Below are 19,407 nucleotides of genomic sequence, written 5' to 3'. Positions count from 1 at the left end.
GTCTTTTAATGTAAATCTCCTCAAATCTCTTTAGAAAGCTAACAGACTAGAAGTAATGAACAACTGGAGGATATTTTATGTGCCAGCCTTTGCTCCTGATGCTTTGATCCTGACTAGAAGGCTGTGAGGGTCTTCAGTCATCCCCATTCCCCACTAGAGATAATAGTAAGAGCATTCATGGAGCAAATGCCTCTTACGGGCAAAATTTTGTGTGCATTATCTCATTTAATTGTTATTAATTTAATTTAATGGTGTCATAATAACACCATTTCATGGTGGAAGAAATGAAGGCTTGGAAGAACTGACTTGCCCAAGATTGTACCCAGATCTACCTGCTTTTGACCTCTCTCTCCACTATTACCTGAGTGCAAGGCACCATCCTCCCTCCCAGGCTGCTGTCGTAGCTCTTCGCTGGCCCCTTTGCTCCCACTCTTGGCCCATGTGTAGATTGCATCATTGGCCTCATTATTCTTGTATTCCTTCCCTTTGCATTGATTTTGCAATTCTTCTTATTAAAGGGGCAGAATGTTTTCTTGCCTCTTGACTTTAGGTTTGGTCATGTGACTTGCTTTGACTAATGCAATAAGGCAGATCCCTAAAAGGTCTGTTTCACCTGACATCTTGGGCTTCTGTTGTCATCAACAGAACAGTATGTCTGCAATAGCCTGCTGGTCCCAGGAGAGGTAGCCAGCCAGATCAGCCTAGATCAGCCTACTCCTGGCTAATTCACACATGCATAAGCTAAATAAATGTCTATTATTGAAGTTTTCTCAAAGGGTGGACTAAAGATGCCCTTCAGGGGATATATGAGGTCAAAAGTATTTTTATAATAATATGAGGACATTATATGTCTTTTGTATAGTGTTGACATCTGCACTGATGTTCCATCTAGTGGACTGGATACAAAAACAAGACCCAATTATATGCTGTTTACAGGAGACACACTTTAGATTTACAGGTAAACTAGATTGAAAGTAAAATGATGTAGAAAATATATCATGCAAACCACAACCATAAGAAAGCTGGAATGGTTATACTAATATCAAATAGATTTTAAAACAAAAAAAAATTACTAAAAATTAAGGGGACATTCTAGAATGATTAAAGAGTAAATCCATCAGGAAAATGTGACAGTTATAAACGTATATAAGCCTAATAACAGAGCCCCAAAATACATTAAGCAAAAACTGGTGGAACTGCATGAAGGTAGAAATAGGCAATTCATCAATAATCATTGGTGATTTCAATATCTGAGTTTCAATAAATATAAAAGTAGGCAGAAGATCAACAAAGAAATAAAAGACTTGAACAACATCATAAATGAACTAGACATAGCAGATATCTATAGAACATTCAATCCAGCAACAGCAGAATCCACATTCTTCTCAAGTGCACATGGAACATTTTCCAGGATAGACCAAATGTTAGGCCATAAAACACATTTTTAATAAATTTGAAAGGATGGAAATAACACAGAGTGTGTTCTCTGGCCATAATAGACTGAGGTTAGAAATCAGTAACAGAAGGAAACTTGGAAAAGTCATGAATATGTGTAAATTATACAACACACTCTCAAATAACCAATGGGTGGAAGAAGAAATCACAAGGACAAATGGAAAATACCTTGAAATGAATGAAAATGAAGGTACAACATACCAAAATTTATGGGATACAGCTAAAACACGGCTTAGAGAAAAATTTATAGTTGTAAATGCCTATGTTAAAAAGAAGAATGCTGTCAAATCAATATCTTCTACCTCACAATTCTGGAAAAAGAAAAGCAAACTAAACTCAAAGCAAGCAGAATGAAGTAATAAAGAAAATTAGAGTAGGAATTAATGACATAGAGTATAGAAAAATAATAGAGAAAATCAACAGAACCAAAAGCTAGTTACATGAAAAGATGAATAAAATTGATAAGTTTTTAGCTAAATTGACCAATTAAAGAAGAGTTAATTTCAGAAGACTGAAATTACTAGAATCAGGAGTGTAAGATCTTACAAACCCTTTGACCTTACAGGAATTAAAAGGATTATAAGATAATACAATAAACAATTGTATGACAACAAATGAGATAACACAGATGAAATGAACAAATTCTTAGAAAGACAAGATTTACTGAAACTGAAGAAAAACCAGAATATCTGAATAGAACCATATAACAAGATATTGAACTAATGATTAGAAATAAAACTACCCATAAAGACCAGACCCAGAAGGCTTAATTTATGAATTCTACCAAATATTTAAAGAATAATTAATGCCATTTTTTTTTTACAAACTTTTCCAAGAATAGAAGAGGAGAAAACATTTCTCACCTCATTCTATGGTGCCAGCATTATTCTGAAACCAAGAACAGGTAAAGATGTCACAGGAGAAGAAAACCACAGATAATGTAATATACCATATCAATAGAATAAAGGGAAATAAAGGAAAAAGCGGCCATCTCAATGGAGGCAGAAAAAACATTTGATAGATTTAATACCTCTTCATGATAAAAATGTTCGCAAACTAGGAATAGAAGGAACTTCCCCCAAACATAAAAAGCCCACAGGTAACCTCATACTTAATAGTAAAAGATTGAATGCTTTCCCCTAAGAGCAAGAACAGGATAAGGATGTTTACTCTCACCATTTCTATTCAACATCATATAGCAAGTTCTAGTCACCTCACTAGACACCTCACTAAAAAAGCATTAGAAAAAATAAGAGAGTTCATCAAGGTTGCAGAATACGAGCTCTGTATATAAAACTATTTTTATTTCTATATAGTTGCAGTGAGCAATATGAAAATGAAATTAAGAAAAATGATTCCACTTACATTATCATAAAAAATAAAATACTTAGGAATTATTTTTAATAAAAAGTACAAAATTTACACTCTGAAAATAATATAACCTCACTGGAAATTAAAGAAGACCTAAATAATCGAAAGGCATCACATTTTCATGGATCAGAAAACTTACTAATGCTAGGAAGGCAGTACTTTCCAAGTTGATCTACAGATTTAGTGCAGTCTCTATCAAAATCCCAGCTGGCTTCTTTGCACAACTTGATAAGTTGATAAAATTCATAGAGAAATGTAAAGGGCCCAGGACAACCAAAACCCAAAAAGAACAAAGTTGAAGAACTCACACTTCTTGATTTCAAAATTTACCACAAATCTGTAGTTATCAAGACAGTGTGGTACTGGTATAAGGATAGACATATAAGTAAATGGATTATAATTGAAGGTCCAGAAATAAGCCATCGTAATTATGGTCAGTTGGTTTTCTACAAGGCTTCCAAGACCATTCAGTGAAGAATAGTCTTTTCGACAGATGGTTCTGAGAAAACTGGATATCCACATGCTCACGAATGCTCATGAATTCGAACCTCTATCTCACACCAGTGCAAAAATCAACTCAGAATGGATCTAAGACTTAAATGTAAGAGCTAATACCTTAAAACTCTTAAAACATACACGTAAATCTTCATGACTTTGGATTTGGCAGTAGTTTCTTAGATACGACACCAAAATCATAAGTGACAAAAGACACAAAAATAGATAAATTGGACTTCATCAAAATTGAAAACTTTGGTGCTTCAAGGAACACTATCAAGAAAATGAAAAGACAACCCACAGAATAAGAATATTTACAAATCATATATCTGAAAAGAGAGTTGTTTCTAAAAAAACTATAAAGGACGTTTATAATCCAATAATAAAAAGATCGCACAATTTAAAAAATTGGCAGATGGGGTGCCTGGGTGGCTCAGTTGGTTAAGCGTCTGAATTCAGTTCAGGTCATGATCTCACGGTTCATGAGTTTGAGCCCCACATCAGGCTCTGTGCTGACAGCTCAGAGTCTGGAGCCTGCTTTGGATTTTGTGTCCCTCTCTCTCTCTCTACCTCTCCCCCACTTGTACTCTTTCTCTCTCTCTATCTCTCAAAGGTAAATAAACATTAAAAAATTTTTAAAAATTGGCAGAGGATGAATAGGCATTTATTCAGACGAGATATGGTCAGACAAGAAATGGTCAGTAAACACACAAGAAGATACTCAACATCATTAGCCAGGAAAATGCAAATCAAAATGACAATAAGATACCACTTCACCTCCAGTAAGATGGCTATAACCAAAAGAGAAAGATAATAACAAGTGTCAACAAGGATATGGAGAAAATGGAACCCTCATGCTCTGTTAGTGGGAATGTAAAATGGTGCAGCCACTTTGGAAAACAGTGGGGACATTCCTTAAAATGTTAAGCACAGAGTTGTCATATGCTCCAGCATTTTCACTCCCAGGTATATACCCAAGAAAACTGAAAAACTTGTACCCAAATGTTTATAGCAATAGTATTCATTACAGCAATCCTTCCTTATCTGTGGTTTTGCTTTCCATGATGTCATGTTAGTCATGGTCAAGCACGGTCCAGAAGCAAATATTCCTCCTTATGACATACGGTCAAAAGGTCAGTAGTAGCTCAATGCTACATCACTATGCCTATGTCATTCACTTCACTGCATCTCATCACACAGGCATTTTTAAAAAATTTTTTTTTAATGTTTATTTATTTTTGAGACAGAGAGAGACAGAGCATGAACGGGGGAGGGTCAGAGAGAGAAGGAGACACAGAATCTGAAGCAGGCTCCAGGCTCTGAGCTGTCAGCACAGAGCCCGATGCGGGGCTCGAAGTCACGGACCGTGAAATCATGACCTGAGCCAAAGTCGGATGCTCAACCGACTAAGCCACCCAGGCGCCCCATCATCACACAGGCATTTTATCACCTGATACCATCATAAGAAGGATGAGTACAGTAAAGTAAGATATTTTGAGAGAGCGACCACATTCACATAACTTATTACAGTACATTATATGATTGTTCTATTAGTTATTGTTGTTAATCTCTTACTGTGCCTAATTTGTAAATTAAACTCTATCATAGGTATGTTTGCATAGGAGGAAACATAGTATATGTATTTAGGGTTCAGTACTAACCATGGTTTTAGGCATCCCCTGTGGGTCTTGGAACTTATCCCCTACAGATAAGGGGGGGTTACTGTATAGCCCCAAAGTGGAAATAGCCCAAATATCCATCAACTGAATGGCAAAATAGCTACACAATGGAATAGTATTTAGCAATAAAAAGAAACGTAATACTGTGACACATGCTATGGCATGGGTGAACTGTGAAACCATTACACAAGGTAAAAAAGTCAGACAGAAATGGCCACATATTGCATTACTCCACTTACATGAAATGTCCAGGCACCCCATGGATACAGAGAGTATGTTACTGGGTGCCTAGAGCTGGGAGGTTTGGAGAGAAACAGGAAGTGTGCTAATGGATATGAACTTTCATCATAAACTAATGAGAATGTTCTGTAATTAATAGTGTTGATGGTTGGTGTGTTACTTTCACAAACTTGGTGACCTAAAATATCGCAAATTTGTTATCTTACAGTTATGGGGGTCAGAAATGGGAAATGGATCTCCCTGGGCTAAAATCTAGGTTTCATCATGGCTGCATTCTTTCTAGTCTATTCTTTTTCTTTCTTTCTAGTGTATTTCCTTGTCTTTTCCAGCGTGTAGGCCACCTGCACTTTTTGATTTGTGTTCTCTTGCTCCATCTTCAAAACAGCAGTATAGCATCTTACAGCCTGTCTCTGACCCTGACACTGACTCTGCTCCCTACCCTCTTTCATTTGTAAGGAACTTTGTGATTCCTTTGGGTCCACCTGCACGATCCAGGAAAATGTCCCCCATCTCGAGGTTCGCTGACTAGTGATTCTAATTTCCCCTTGCTGTGCAGCAGAAGAGATTCACAGGTCCGAAGGATTAGGTCATGGATGTCTTGCCTACCTCAGGTGGCAAGTACTGCTGGGACTTGAATATGAATTGAGGCTCTAACACTTTGTAGGAGCGGTCATTGTATTCTTCATTGCTACACATTTAAACAATGCCAGTGGCACTTAAAAATGTTCTGGATGAAGCATAAAAAATGCTGATTTTATTAAGTATCAATTTTTGAGACTTTCAAAGTCTGGGTGATGAGATAGGAAGTAGGCACAAAGCACTTCTGCATATGAAGTATGGTGGTTGTGACAAGGAAAAGCACTTGTGCAGTTAGGTGCTTGAGTGTGAGTTGTACTAACTGCTTTTTTAAAAAAAATTGTTAATGTCTATGTATTTTTTTGAGAGAGAGACAGAGACAGAGACAGAGCGTCAGCAGGAGAGGGGCATAGAGAGAGGGAGACACAGAATCCAAAGCAGGCTCCAGGCTCTGATCTGTCAGCACAGAGCCCAACATGGGGCTTGAACTCATGAACCATGAGATCAGGACCTGAGCCAAAGTTGGACGCTTAACCAGCTGAGCCACTCATGCACCCCGGACTAGCTGCTTTTTTCATGGAACATAGTTTTTACCTGGAAAGAACTAGTGAAAACAAACTATGGGTATCCATATTTGGGTATCTGTCAGACCCCTTCTCAAAAATGAATGAACTAGACTTGTCACTCCAAAGAAAAGAGTTGACAGTATCTGTTGACAGTGATCAAATTAGAGCTTTTTTTTTTTTTTTTAATGTTTATTTAGTTTTGAGACAGAGACAGAGCATGAACGGGGGAGGGTCAGAGAGAGAGGGAGACAGAATCTGAAGCAGGCTCCAGGCTGTGAGCTGTCAGCACAGAGCCTGACGCGGGGCTTGAACTCACGGACTGTGAGATCATGACCTGAGCTGAAGTCGGACGCTCAACCGACTGAGCCACCTAGGCGCCCCCAAATTAGAGCTTTTAAGGGAAAATTATAACTTCCAAAAACTTGTATATACCTCACTGAGCTTGATGGTTTCCTAATACCTAAAGATACTCCCAATGAGATCATTGGTGATATGAATAATGTGAGTTTTAAAATGTTGTTTGATGAAATTTACCAACATTTGGAACATCTGCATAACTCAGTGAACTAGTATTTTTCAAATGGCCAACCAGTGCAGGATGTTATGACATCATGCATGGGTAAAATATCCATTTAACAGGAAAGATCACCTAATGAGTTTTGATGTATCAGTGTGTTAGAAGTTCATTGATATGGTTTCAGTTTCCACAATGCTGCTAACCTTTTTGAAACTATGGCTTTGTTGAGTTTTAGTGTAGTACCAAAGAAAATCCACAATTACTGAAAAGGTGTAAAAATACTCTTCCTTTTTCTAGCTACATATCCAAGTAAGGCTTGTTTTCCAACCTATTCTTCAACTAACTGACTGAATGTAGAAACAGATACTCTAAATCAGTTGCCTTCTATTAAGCCAGGTTTTTAAGAGATTTGCAAGCATATAAGCAATGCTTTAATTTTTTTGTTTTGATGCAGTGCTTTTAACAAAATGTAGTGGTTTTAATGAACAAGTTTTGATTACTTAAAGAAATAAAATCTTAAAAAAAAAAGGGTGGGCACTTAGCTGGCCAAGTCAATAGAGAGTGTGACTCTTCATCTCAGTGTTGTGAGTTTGAGCTTCATGACGGGTGTAGAGATTACTTAAAAAAATAAAATCTTAAAAGAGGTTTGTATATTAACATGTAATTGGTTTATTATTTTTTAAAAAGAATTAATACATATTTTAAAAGTTTCTCACAGTTAAGATTTTTAATACTGTTATTTTCAGTAAAATAACTTATATAAATAAAAGCTCCTTGGTAATTTTGAAGAGTAGAAGGGTGTCCTGAAACTAAAAATTTTGAGAAGAGCTGTATTATTGTATGTCATTGAGCAGCAGTAGCTTATTAGTATACTCTCTGGTGGTCATTTGTCCAGTTAGCATAGTAATCTTTGAAAATATCCATCATTCCAGGGGCGCCTGGTGGCTCAGTCGGTTAAGCAGCCGACTTCGGCTCAGGTCATGATCTCACAGCCCGTGAGTTCGAGCCCCGCGTCGGGCTCTGTGCTGACAGCTCACAGCCTGGAGCCTGTTTCGGATTCTGTGTCTCCCTCTCTCTGACCCTCCCCTGTCCATGCTCTGTCTCTCTCTGTCTCAAAAATAAATAAACGTTAGGGGCACCTGGGTGGCTCAGTCGGTTAAGCAGCCGACTTCGGCTCAGGTCATGATCTCACAGCCCGTGAGTTCGAGCCCCGCGTCGGGCTCTGTGCTGACAGCTCAGAGCCTGGAGCCTGTTTCAGATTCTGTGTCTCCCTCTCTCTGACCCTCCCCTGTTCATGCTCTGTCTCTCCCTGTCTCAAAAATAAATTAAAAAAAAAAAAACGTTAAAAAAAAATTAAAAAAAATTTAAAAAAATAAATAAACGTTAAAAAAAAAAGAAAATATGCATCATTCCATCAGTAGATAAACAGATAAAGAAAATGTGGGATATATATGTTTATATATATAAAGTACTGTTCACCCATAAAAAAAAGAAGGAAATCCTTCCTTTTACAACAACATGGATGGACCTTGAATACATTATGCTAGGCAAAATAAGACTGAGAAAGGCAAATATTGTATGATCTCATATGTGGAATCAAAAAAAAAAGGCCGTACTCATAGAGATCATATTTGTGGTTACTAAGGGTAAGTGGGGGGATTGGATGGAGGTGGTCAAAGGTATAAAACTCCAGTTACAAAATAAGTTATTACTAGGGATATGATATCCTATATAATAACTGTAGTTAACACTGTTATATGTTCTATCTGAAAGTTGCTAAGGGAGTAAATACCAAAATCACTCATGACCAGAGAAAAAGCATTTTCCTTCTTTTTGATATCTATATATGATGGATGTTATGTAAACCTATCGTGGTAATCATCTCAGAATATATACAAGTCATTATGCTGTATACCTTAAACTTACACTGTATGTCAATTACATCTCAATTAAACTGAAAGAAAAAAAAACAAAAAAACCTGACAACACCTTAATCTTGAATGGTCTTGAATGTATAGTGCCCAGAAGTATGAGGGAATAAATTTGTGTTGTTCAAGCAAAAAAAAAAAAAAAATCTGTAGCATTATATCATTACTCTGCTCAAACCTTCAAATTTCTATTACATTTAGACATTTAGAAAGAAGTCCAAACTCTTCTGCTAGTCCATGAGGTCCTACATGATCTGGGCCATGTTGACCTCCTTGACCTCATTTCTTCCTATTGTACCCTCAGGTCACTGCTCTGGCCACAGTGTCCTTCACACTACATCACATTGTTGCTGCCTCAGGGCCTTTGCACTTACAGTTACCTCTGCTTGAAATGCTTGTCTCCTGAATCTTCCCATAGCACACTCCCTGTTCATCAAGTCTTTCCCCAAGGTTAGGTCTTCAGATTGTCCCTCCCTGACCTCCTCATCTAAAATAGCAGCTAAGTCTTTTTCCATTCCTTTCCCTGGATGTTTTTTCTTCTTCAGAGTACTTATTCCCTCCAGCTATTATGTTACTGTTCTATGTGTGTTCTTGTTTATGATCTGTTTCTCCCCCTGGAATGTAGCTTCACAAGGGCAGGGACTTTGCCTACCTTCTTCACAGCTGAATCTCAAGGACCTCTGTGTATTTAGAGGTTATTTTTGATTGTGGCAGAGCATTTTCCAGGAAAGGTGGGTTGGACATCATGCTTTGGGGTCTACTTCTTTGAGAGCCATGGGTTCAGACTTGAGGGTCAGTTTTGGCTCTGAGAGAGGCATTAGGACCAGGTGTGGTCAGGGGTGCAGCCTAGTTGACGGCTGGGGCCCAGAAATGAAAGGAGTCTCACTGCTCTGGACTCGTTGTGGGAACCTCTAAAATGGGTCATTTCTGGGAAACATCTGGCATACTTGTTCATTGCCCAAGCTTTGCAGTCAGGCAAACCCGGGTTCAAACCCTAGCTCTGTAACCTGGAACAAGTTACTTAGCTTTCTCCCAGCTCCCAGGTCTTAAATGTAGAATGAAGGAAATAATAGGATATACTTTCCAGAATTTAATTGAGATAGTTCATGCAGAGCTCTCAGTAAGCATACAGTAAGCACTCAGTAATGACTGCCATGCTGCCACTGAGGATAATGATTCCCTAGTCTCGGTTTCCTCTTCTGAGGAGTGGGGATTCCTGCATAAGGACCTCACGGAGTTGTTTTTTAAGCTCTAACAAGCTAATAGACCGGAATGTGCTCTGAGGAAGAACAAAAGCAGGACAAATGTGGGAGGCTGTTCTGATCTGGCCTTCTTTATAAAGGATATTTGGCTCCCTGCAGACTCTGAATTGTGCCAGCTGGAGGATCCAGGCTTTGCTGCTGGGGCTCAGTTCCCCCTGCCCGGAGCCTCATTTGGACGCAAGTGGTGGCCATTCCCTGTCTGGACACCGTGGGCAGCTGTTGGAGGGGACGACACAATGCCCAGCTGTTTCCAGGCCAGATGGACTCCCCGGAGCTGCAAACCCTGCCTGGGAGGGCAGAGCAAAGGTAAGGCCGGATGACAGGATCAGCAGCAGCACTCTTGCCCCTCTTTTCCCTGGTGGGTGGCCTGTCAGGGAGCAACCCCTCCCCTTATGTTTGAATTGACCAGGCCACTTGATACCTTTTCATTGAGTCTGAACTGCAGAAAGCCCTTCAGGAGCAAGAAAGCTGGATGAAGCCTGGGGTATTTCTGTGCGCATGGGTAGGGTCGGGTGTCCACCCAGCTCCACTCCATACCGGAAGTTAGATAAGTTAGATTCGAGGTAGGGTTTAGGCTAAACCTGAGGCCAAAATTACTTAATTTGGGTTAAACATTAACCCCAAGAGGCAATCTGATGTAGAATATGACCTGGGTTTGGAACTAGCTTCCCCCCCCACTCCCAGGGCTGGATTTGAACTTCCCTTGCCCCACCCACATACTATGCTTGACTGAGGGGACTTTTGCGACTCAAGTTCATTTACCAGAAGTCCCTCTTTAAATGCATATTCCTCGAGAAGGAAAATGGCATTGACTCTCTAACCTGGCAGTAGAGATAAGGGATTCCAAGAGCTTCTTCCTAGAATCCCAGACACCTGGGAGAAGGGATACAAGAGAGAATTGCCCCTGCCCCAGGCCTTACTGTGTCCCCCCACAAACACTCAATAGGCGCTTACTGAGACTCTCTCTCATGATAGGTGCTTTTTGTACACTCTTGCATCCTTACAACATTCGACAAGGGAAAGTATCCTTGTCTCCTTGCTGCAGCCGAGAAGACTGCATAATGCCAGGCCTACTGCCAGTCCCAGGACCTCCATGTCTGTGGCCATTGGTGTATTAGGCAGGTCATTAATCACGTGACTTGCGCACACGTGACACGCTAGGCACGGGGAGACAATGGTAAAGGCAACCAGACCTGGCTTCTGCCTTTGGGGACAGGCATCGGTGAGCCCCCCACCCCAACACACGCACCCATGTGAAATCACACCTGTGCAAAGTGCCGGGAAGGAGAGGTCTGCAATACCACACGAGGTCCTGATGGGGTCAGGAGGGTGTGGTGGGTCTGCTGGGGTATGATGCATGAGCAGGAGCAAACTTGGCAGTGGCTGAAGCTCAGAGAACTGGAAAGACGGTGGTTCAAGACAAGGCGGCCTGGTGGCAGGGGCTGGGCCACTCAGGTGCCATGGGCTGTGGCAAAGCATCTGATCTTTATCCCTGGGGCTGGGGGAGGACACTGGGCTGTTATCAACAGAGGATGATGTCATCATGATGAGGGAGCATAAGGCAAGCTGGGGGCAAAGCACAAGCCAGCACACCCACCCCCCAGGTGGGACAGATGTGACATTCTGCGGACACTCCTGGCTGCCCAAGGACAGCGAAAGGAAAGAAAGCAGACGGTTGACTGATAGAGATCACAGTCATGCAGGACAGGAGTCTCCTTCAGTTTATGGATAAATTAGTACTGCAAGAAAAAGGCAATCTTATCCATAGCCTAATCTCCAGAAACCTATAGACTCTGTTTCCTGGAGTCCGAATATCACCCTCATCAAGATGTAAGGGGGTTTAAGTGTTTTCATGGTGATGTGGGAAACAAAGGCAAATGAAATATTAAATTCCCTTACCACCCATTGACAAGTCCTAGAAATAGGCAGAGTGACCTTCTTCTAGGAGCTCAGCTGCCTTGATGATGACACTTTTCTAGGGGCAAAAGGGAATCTTGGCTTAACATTATGCTGACCCCCCAGGATCCTGTAAATCTACTTTAACATATAGAAAATTCTTTTGGAAACTTCCTTTATCTCAATTCCTCCAAGATATATGCTGGCAATCATACTCTAAGCTTATGGCCCCCTGATGTACATCTGAAGGGTCTCATGACTGAGGTCCTGGAGGCCTTGCTTCCAAAATTCCTTACAGATTTACACTGTTCCTAAACCCCTCCCAACCTGAGGGTATATAATCAGTTACTCATCACAACCCCAGTGCAGCTCTTTCTGCCCATGGGTCCTGTCCCCATGCTTTAATAAAATCACCTTTTTGCGCCAAAGACATCTTCAAGAATTCTTTCTTGACTGTTAGCTCCGAACGTCCTGCTATCACCCCAAAACACCATCAATCACATGTGACATTGAAAAAAATTTTTTTAGGTTTATTTACTTTTGAAAGAGAGAGAGAGAGCGTGAGCAGGGAAGGGGCAGAGAGAGAGGGAGACACAGAATCCGAAGCAGTCTCCAGGCTCCAAGCTGTCAGCACAGAGCCTGACATGGGGCTCAAACCCACAGACTGTGAGATCATGACCTGAGCCGAAGTCAGATGCTTAACCGACTGAGCCACCCAGGCACCCCTCACAGGTGACATTTTAAAAAGTAGCTCTGGGGGCTCCTGGGTGGCTCAGTTGGTTGAGTGCCCACCTTGGGCTCTGGTCATGATCTTATGGTTCACAAGTTCGATCCGCGTATCAGCTCATTGCTGTCAGCACAGAGCCTGCTTGGGATCCTCTGTCCCCCTCTCTCTCTGCCCCTCCCCTGTTCATGTGCTCTCTCTCAAAAGTAAATTAAAAAAACATTAAAATAATAAAAAATAAACAACAACTCTGGCTGCTGTATGGAGAGCAGGTGGGAGGGGCAGAAGGTTTTGCAGCTGCCCGGGAAGTGTGTGTGACGGCCCCTTGGAGTGGAGTGGTGGCATGGAAACCGGGGATGGGGACAGCTGCAAGAGATACTGAAGAGGCATAGAGGACTAGATGGTGTGAGAGGAGCCTCTGGGAAGGCTGGCTTCACCGGCATGCAGTCCATGCATCAGCACAGGCCCCGTCCTCAGAAGGCCCCGCCCCTGCTTTAATGCTCTTGTGTCACTGTCGGGAAATTCTCAACAGTGTTTGACCAAGGGACTCTGCATTTTCCCTTGGTGCTGGGTCCTGCGACTTAGGTAACTGGGCCTGCCTCCTAGGGCTGGACCCAGGGATTTCAGGGTCCCCGCCCCCTGGGTTCCAGGCAATCTCAGAACCAACTCATGTGGAGTAGGTGCCCAGCCCCAGGCCCCATAGCGCTCACTGCCCAGAGCCGTCCTGCTGAGCATGAATCACAGCTTCAGCCCTAGGGGCCCCAACCCTGCAAGGAGTTAGCAGAAACCAGGGCCATTTTTTATCCTATTCTGACCTCACTTTTATTCTCTGAGAAATAAAGGGGATATAAGATAGGATTTCTAGAGTCCTTTCTGGCCCCAGCGTGCTGTCTTTGTTCTGGTTCCTGCTGACCTTTCCATGCTGAGCTAGGTGCTCGGGACTGCTGGGATGTCTCCATGCCAGCTCAGAGGGGTAAGGCAGCGCCCTTGCTGGTCTTCTCTGTCACTTGCCAGATTTTCCCCCATTAGAAATGCACTGTGAGGTCAAATTAAAAGCACTCTGGGAGCAGTAATATTCATGGCTCTTTTCAGCTGGAATTTGAGTGATGTGATCTTTACTGGCAGGGGCAGGGGGAGACTCATTAAGAGAGGACAGAGCCCCCCCGCCCCCATAATCACAGTTTGGTGGGCCAGGAGTGACAGTGCTGGGGACTGTTTCTGCTGGCCTAAAACGCATGTGCACCTCTCTCTGCAGAAGTGGCCTTGTGGTCTCCACTGACCCTGCAGCTTGCAGAAGTTTCTGTTCTCATTTCTTCTAACCGGCTTGCCTCAGTACTTGGTGTCTTGTTTTGGACTGTGTGATTTCTTGAGGACCAGTACCCTTGGCTACTAATCTGGGACCTTCAGCAAAAATTTTGGGGTGTGATGGGTATGTGGGGTAGGGGCACATGGAGGAAATTCTCACTAACAGGGTTTTCTGGTGCTCCTGTCATAAGCAGGCCCTGGCTCACTCAAATGAAGGGGACTGTGAAGTGAGCCTCAAGCATTTTGGCTTGGGGTAGAGAGGACAGGTTCCAGCTTGATCTTCTGGACGCGGCCATTGGTTTCTAAACTGCAGTGTCCAGACTTCTGGGCATCCTTGTAGGCAGCGACCCCCTGACAGCTGCTGGTACCCACCACGGGCCAGGCGCCGTTCTAGCTCTTGTTTCATCGGATCTTCTTGAAGAACTTAGTAACCTGGTGTGATTGCGTATTTTCCACAAATGGCACAGCAATACTCTTGGTCTCATTTGCCCCCGGTGCCTCCCCCTGAAAGAGGCAGAGCCCAGTTCCTCTCCTCCTGAATGTGGGTGGGACTTCGTTACTGCCTCATTGAAAAGAATGTGGTGGAGGGATGCACTGTGACTTCTGGTGACACGGTTGCAGCTGCCTTCCGGATCTTTCCCTCTCTCTGTCTCTCTCTCTCTCTCTCTCTCATACACACGATACTTGCCTTTGGAACTCAGCCACCATGTGCGAGGCAGCCTAGGAGCTCATTCACAGGCGCTCTGACTGCAGCCCCAGCTACAACCCTCCAGAACCAACCACTACCCGCGTGAGACCTGGCCTTTATGAGCCATAAATGATTCCAACCCCAGCCTTTGAGTTGTTCCAGCCGATGTTGAATGAAGCAGAGTTGGGCTATCCTGGCCAAGTGCTGCCCAAACCATCATTTCATGAGCAAAATAAATGTTGTTTTAAAGCACTACCTTTTGGGGCAATTTGTTATGTAGCCGTAGTCACTGGAGCACATGGCTATTATCTCCATCATCGCTTGTTAGTTGAGTTAAGTGAGGCACAGAGAGGCTGGGGCTGTCTCTCAGGGTAACACCGTGGGTATGTGGCAGCATCGAGACTTGAATGTAGGCCTGCCTCGTCCCTCCACACAATGCTGGTTCTAGGGGCCATGCGTCTACCTAAAGTGAGCCTGTGTGAGACAGTTCATTGAGTCCTCCTCTGCCAGCCTTGAACTTTACGGGAACCCAAAGGCAGAGATGAGGAGACCTCAGGAGAGCTGGGGGTTTAGCAGCATCCATTTGGGAGGTCGCAGAGGGAGTGGCTGTCCAGTCTCTGGCACCCACGTCCAGAGTTCCAGAACTCAGTTCTCAGAAAAGGAGCAACAGACTAGGAAGGAGCAGAGATCTGTTGTGACACCAGTTAACGGGGCAATCTTGGGCAGTCGCTTTTTGTCATGTGCCTCATTTTCTCCATTTGTAAAGTGGGCAAGGTGTGGGATTTGACAAGGGGATGAGCAGGAAGGGTACTACCAGGAAGGGACAGGCTGCTTGGGGGCAGGGAGTGTCGGGGGTCCTGTGCACGGAACTGGGCCTACTGCGGGAAGCAGAGGAGGCAGGCGGGTGGGCCAGGGGCTTGCAAGGGACTGTGGGGTGGAATTAAGAGTGTACTGGGGACTGGAACTATGTGGTGTTTATGCCATGTTGGAGAGACGGTCTGGTCAGCAGGGAGCTTACTCAGCACCCCGAGCCTGGCGTATGGGTCGCAGCTCAGCCTGTGTTTCACTGGGTGACATCAGGTAAGCCCTTCCTCCTTTCCACGCCTCAGACCTGTCCTGTGGAAATGTACGTAGATGTGTGTCTGTTCTTCCTAGTCCTAGTGCCCTGGAATCCTGGGGTCCTGCCCTCATCGGGTCTCCTGGCTCAGCTCTGGGATGTTGCTCTTAGGGAAAAGCTCCCGCACCTGGGCTGCCTCCAAGAGTATGGGCTGAGGGACCCCGGCTGTCCTGTCCTAGATGGTGCATCTTTCTTGTGAGGACATGTTGCTGGAGCGTGGCCCTTTAGGATGCTGTTGATGAAGTGTCACAAGCACCTTACAGGTGGAGAGAAAGTGCTGTGTGCTTGACAGCTACGGGAAGAGCTGGGGGTGGGGCAGGAAGAAGCAGCTGTTCTGTTCCCTCTGTGGCCTTCCAAGGGGGTCCCCACTGCAGGACCAGGACACAAACTAGCTGCCCAGCCCCCACTGGAGGCTTGCAGGGAGTGCCCTGACTTCTCAAGTATGTTAGGGAGAACACTTTGCACAGCAAAGGTGAAGCAGAAAGTGGAGGCTGGAGTTATTCACATCAGTCTGGGATAAGGCTTTTTGGAAATAGAATTCCCTTTCATGTTGCAAAAATAATCCATATGTGCTGCAAATACCAGAGATAACTGCTTTTGGTGTGTTTGTAACACCCTTTAGAGAGAATTCTCCTCCTCCTTCCTCACCCTCCCCTCTCTCCCTCCTCCTTCCCTCCCCTTCCCCCTCCCCATCCTCTTCCTCCTCCACCATCTTCTTCCTCTCTCTCAGACACACACACACACACACACACACACACACACACACACACCCATTCTGTGTCAACTAACACAGATCCCCCCTGTCATTTTTAACCTTTCTGTCACTTTTCACTGGAGGTATATAACAACAGTCTTGTTCCATTTGTCCTGTTTCACTGTTATCATAATGCTTGATTGACATCTGTATACAAATTTCTTTGCCTTCTTGCCCAATTGTGTCCTTAAGTTATGTCACTAGGAGGATTAATCGCTGTGTCAAAGAGTACCCAAGTTTTCAAGGCTTTTCATACAGACTGTCCCATTTCTTTCTAAGGAGGCTATTCCGAAATGCATTCCCGTCAGCAGTGTGTGAGAGCGTCAGGTCCCCACCCCCCGGGGTCTTTTTCTTGTTCATTCTCACCAGTCTGATAGGTGAAAAATGGTATTTCAGTTGTTGAAGACTTTGTGTCCTGGCGGAGCACCATAGTCTTTCCGGTACAGTCCATACTCTTCCTTGAGCACCAGACTGTGTGCACAGAGTCACCTCTGTGCCCTGAGGATGCTCACCACACAATCTGTTCTCTGCCCACTGCTTGGCTGTGTGTGTTTTGCTGCCAAGACTTAGAAAATGACAGATAGGGAGCGCCTGGATGGCTTGGTCAGTTACACATCCGACTCTTGGTTGGGGCTCAGGTCATGATCTTACGGCTTGTAAGTTCGAACTCTACGTTGGGCTCTGCGCTGACAGCTTGGAGCCTGCTTAGGATTCTTTCTCTCTGTCTCTTTGCCCCTCCCCTGCTTGCTCTCTCTCTCAAAAAATAATAAATAAAGTTTCAGATAGAACAGTAAGAGATCTTAGAGATTGTCCAATACTCTCATTTTAAGGAGAGGAAATGGAGACCAGGGAGGTGGGGGCTTGCCCCTGGTCGTATAAGGCAGCGTGTTCCTGGTGGAATCGGAACTCTGAATTCAGACAGGAATCCCTGTCATGCTTGTCTTGATTTTCTCACCCTCCTCAGGAGCTCTGGTGGGTAGAGTTCAACTCCAGACTCAGCACTGCCTCTGGGTGCTGTGATTCAGGGTCACCCCACTGGGCACATAGCAGGTGCTGAGAAAATACTTAATGAATGTGCATAACATAGCTCAGGAAATAGTACATTTTGTCAAAACGTGTCAACATTCCAAGAAGAGAGGATGTTTTGTTGGGTGCCCCTCTGGGAAGAAATGCCTTTTAAAAAATAATAATAATAATAAAAAGGAATCGAGTAGGCTGTTGGAATTGGTGGAGGAGGAGGAGAGATGGGGCTGCCTGGGGCTTGGGACAGTGTTTGTGTTTGGAGGCTGTTGAATCACTGGAATTTCCCGTAGGTTCCTTCTTCCTACCAGAGATGGACAGATAGACCCAGGCAGTGGTGGCAGATGGGAAAAGAAAGCTTGGTTTTCTTAGGGTGTCCCTAGGGACTGGTTCAAGTCCCGTGTCTATCTCCTTTCCTCAGACCACACCCCCTTGCCCTCTCCTTCCCCAAAAGATCCTTCCAGTTTTTATCTCCAGAACCTTTTCAGTGCTGCTCAGTCAGGCCTTTCATGACACAGGAGGTGGCTTGGTCTATGCAAAGACTAGAGTTTTGGTGTGGCTTCATTTCTTTTTATTTTCTTTTATCTTATTATTTTTTTTAAAGTTTTATTTATTTTCTAGAGAGCACAAGAAAGGGAGGGGCAGAGAGGGGGGACAAAGGATCTGCAGCAGGGTCTGTGTGACGGTAGAGAGCTCAGTGTGGGGCTTGAACTCACAAACCATGACCTGAGTCAAAGTCGGGTGCTCAGCTGACTCAGCCACCCAGGTGCCACGGTCTGGCTTCATTTCTGATGGCAGTGGGACCTTGGGCATGTCACCTGTCATTGCCATGTCAACCTGGACATCTTGCTGTTCAGGCGAGCCCCATTCTCAGTGGGCTCTTATTCTATTTGCCTCCTGCCACTTGCCCCCTTCCAGTCCTTCCTCCAGCTGATGCAGATGCATTATCTCTTATCGCATCTCCATCAGGTAACCGGGTAACCAGTAACCGCCCGCCTCTCCCTGGCTCCCAGTGTCCCTGCACTCAGAGAGCGCAAAGTCCCTTAACAAGGCTGTCAGGCTGGGTGGCCTGACTCTGGCAGACCTCTCTAGGTTTGCCTCATGCTTTCTTGCAGCCATGCTGGTCTTGAACCAGCTGTGTGCCTGCACCAAGCCCCTCACCCTCTCTGAACCTCAGTTTCCTCATCTGTAAGAGAGACAACATGAGAATTCCAATTGTTCTGCTTGTTTGGAGGCTAACAACCACTTTGAAATGACTCTGTGCTCCTCAGGGCCCTACTTCTCCAAAAAAAAAGTCAGTCACAGCTTCCAAAGCTCCTGATTCTCAATAAACCTTTTCTTCTGCAAAAGAACAGTCTGCTTTTATTCCAAGCTCAGTTATTCCCCCCAAATGCTTTTTCTCTCTGGTTATGTCTTGTTGTGTCCTCACCTAGGCCAAAAGCATCTACAAATGGAAGATGCATCTATTTATGCCAATTCCTTAATAGGGGGTGTGTTGTCACATCCATTGTCAATTGTCATGTTTGTGGAATTAGAAGTATCATGCTTTATCTTTGTCATTGCTTTCTCTCAGGAAGAATGGGCCATGTGTATGAGTGACAATGACATGCTTTCTCACATAGAGCCCCCCCCCCCCCTTCAGCCAGATTTACACAAATACTATTCTGGGAAGCAAGGGTCTGACTCTAGTGATTAATTTACTGAGGGATGTTCTTGGGGAATCCATTAATCATTTTCTCAACACATTTTATAGATAGGTATGTACTATAAGAAAGGTGATGGGTAAGTATAATATATCCCATCAGGGGTGCTTG

General features: G+C 43.9%; 1 long non-coding RNA gene across 1 annotated transcript in view; it reads left to right on the top strand.

The window, feature by feature from the left end:
• The window catches only part of LOC123383768, a 77,321-nt gene extending 60,121 nt beyond the window's left edge, over nucleotides 1-17,200 (top strand). Inside the window, exons 2-3 of the long non-coding RNA XR_006593948.1 lie at nucleotides 10,189-10,395; nucleotides 14,716-17,200. This is a non-coding gene — a long non-coding RNA (uncharacterized LOC123383768). The remainder of the gene's footprint in view (nucleotides 1-10,188; nucleotides 10,396-14,715) is intronic.
• Nucleotides 17,201-19,407: the final 2,207 nt, after the last annotated feature.

This window comes from Felis catus, chromosome A2, assembly GCF_018350175.1.
Source record: "Felis catus isolate Fca126 chromosome A2, F.catus_Fca126_mat1.0, whole genome shotgun sequence".
Taxonomy (NCBI): Eukaryota; Metazoa; Chordata; class Mammalia; order Carnivora; family Felidae; genus Felis; species Felis catus.
This window is presented reverse-complemented; position numbering and strand designations above follow the sequence as displayed.